Source organism: Malurus melanocephalus, unplaced genomic scaffold (genome assembly GCF_030028575.1).
Source record: "Malurus melanocephalus ecotype Western Australia unplaced genomic scaffold, MMel_1.1 scaffold_2363, whole genome shotgun sequence".
In the NCBI taxonomy this organism is placed as follows: Eukaryota; Metazoa; Chordata; class Aves; order Passeriformes; family Maluridae; genus Malurus; species Malurus melanocephalus.
Genome location: NW_026625595.1, coordinates 2,177 through 3,697, shown reverse-complemented (window position 1 = coordinate 3,697; position 1,521 = coordinate 2,177). Strand labels below are relative to the sequence as shown.

Genomic DNA, 1,521 nt, shown 5'->3' with positions numbered 1-1,521 from the left:
TGGGAATCCCCAAAATCAATCCCCAATCCCATGGGAATCCCCAAAATCAATCCCTGATCCCATGGGAATCCCCACTGGTGCCAAACCAGCACCAAAATCTCCATTTTTGACCCCAATTTTCCCTTTTCTGCAGCTTTTCGGCATGGAAAGTTCCACCCACGGGTGTTTTTTTATTCCCCTTTTCCTGGTTTTTCCCTGCTCTGCAGGGATTCCCCTCCCGTATTTATGACTTTGCTCCATGGATGAGTTTTGGGAGGAGTTTCCCCCCAAAAAACCCCAAAATCTTCTTGGAATCGTGCCCAAAAACCACGACAGGTGCTCAGAAAAATCCCAGAATTGCCTTAAWTCGCGTGGATCTCGGCTCCAGCCCATCCCGCCCTCACAGATTCCCCGAAATTCCCGATTTTCCCCCAATTTATTTCTCTGCTGTGGCCACAAACCCCAAAAAGCTGCTTTTTKTCCCCAAAATGCCTCCAGGGCGAGCGGAGGCTTTGGGAAGGCCGCGCCGGGGGTGCTTTTTTATCAGGAAAAAGATGAATTTGGGGCTTTTCCCTCAATTTTGTGGCTTTTTCCCCGAATTTGGGGCATTTTTCCCCAGATTTCAGGGGAGTTTCACCGCGCTTCGGGTGGGTTTTCGCGGTTTTCCGCTTCCCGCGGCGCCCGCGCGGGAGWTTTCTCGGCAATAAAGGGTGGAAGCGGTGTTTATTAGCTGTTAATAAACGCTAATTTATGCTGGTGTATTTAAATATATGCAAATGAGGTGTGATTGGGGGCGGCGCCCTCTTTCGGGCGGGAATTCGCGGCGGGCGCGCGCTTTTGGCTCCGCCCCCTCTGTGACGTCACGGCCACGCCCCCGGCCAGGCGCGCGCGGGGTCTCCCCCTCACGGCCCCCCCGCCATTTTCGGTGTCCGTTTCCTTCCGCCGCCGCTTTTCCTTTTCCTTCCGGGACGCGGCGGAACCGGGCCCGGGGGGGAAAATCCAAACCCCCGCGGTTCCCGGGATGAGCGGCCGCGTCCGGCCGGGCCCGCGGCGTCCATGACAGGTGAGAGGAGCGGCTCCGTTCGCTCCGTGCTCCTGCTCCCCCCGCGCCGCGCAATGGGCTCGCCCGGCCCCGCTGAGGGCAGCGCGGACCGCACCACCCCGCGCCGCCGCCGGGGGGCGCCGCCTCCCCCCCGCGGCCCCGAATGGGCTCGTCCGGCTCCTGCGGGGGTCGGGGGGGCCGCACCACGCGCGGGGGGAAAGGGGGGGGCGCGGGGGAAGCGGGGACTCCCCCTCCCCTCCTCCCCCCCCGTGACCCCGCTGTGGTTCCGCCCGCGCGGGGCGGGGGCGGCTCAGGGGAGCGAACCATTCCTGAACTGGGGGGGGCTGTGGGGAGCGAACCATTCCTGAACTGGGGGGGGCTGGGGGGAGCGAACCACTCGTGAATTGGGGGGGCCGGGGCTGCTTGCGGGGGTCGCGTCTGTGTCCCCCACCCCAAATTTCCCTCCGGGGAGGGGCAGCAGCGCTGGGCGGAAGCTCCCA

General features: G+C 62.8%; 1 long non-coding RNA gene across 1 annotated transcript in view; it reads left to right on the top strand.

Annotated features, from left to right (window-relative positions):
- Positions 1 to 831: 831 nt before the first annotated feature.
- LOC130587743 (uncharacterized) overlaps positions 832 to 1,521 on the top strand; it is a 2,860-nt gene continuing 2,170 nt past the window's right edge. The window contains exon 1 of the long non-coding RNA XR_008966844.1: positions 832 to 1,042. This is a non-coding gene — a long non-coding RNA (uncharacterized LOC130587743). The remainder of the gene's footprint in view (positions 1,043 to 1,521) is intronic.